This window comes from Tigriopus californicus, chromosome 12 (genome assembly GCF_007210705.1).
Source record: "Tigriopus californicus strain San Diego chromosome 12, Tcal_SD_v2.1, whole genome shotgun sequence".
Lineage (NCBI taxonomy): Eukaryota > Metazoa > Arthropoda > Copepoda > Harpacticoida > Harpacticidae > Tigriopus > Tigriopus californicus.
In genome coordinates this window covers 14,870,116-14,870,485 of record NC_081451.1, presented here as the reverse complement: position 1 = coordinate 14,870,485, position 370 = coordinate 14,870,116, and positions in this window count along the sequence as shown.

Genomic DNA, 370 nt, shown 5'->3' with positions numbered 1-370 from the left:
GTAAGATTAAGGCCTCCATTGAATATGACCAGTTACAAACTGAGAATAAGGTGGTTCAGGAGGTCAGGTCGAATCCAAAGGCTTTTTTCTCTTATGCAAACTCTAAGAGAAAAATGAAACACTCTGTTGGGCCTTTTGAGGTTGATGGGGAAGCCATTAGCAATGTAAAGACTATGGCTAACATGCTTGGAGATCAGCTCATAACTCTGAAGATGAGTCTGTTGAGATTGACAAGGTTAGTCAAGTTGAGCGTTTAGATGATCTTGTAGTCACAGATCAAGATGCTTTAGAGGCCATCAGGGACTTGAGGCTTTCGAGCTCTCCTGGTCCTGATGGCGTGACATCTCAGTTTCTGATGAGATGCTCACTG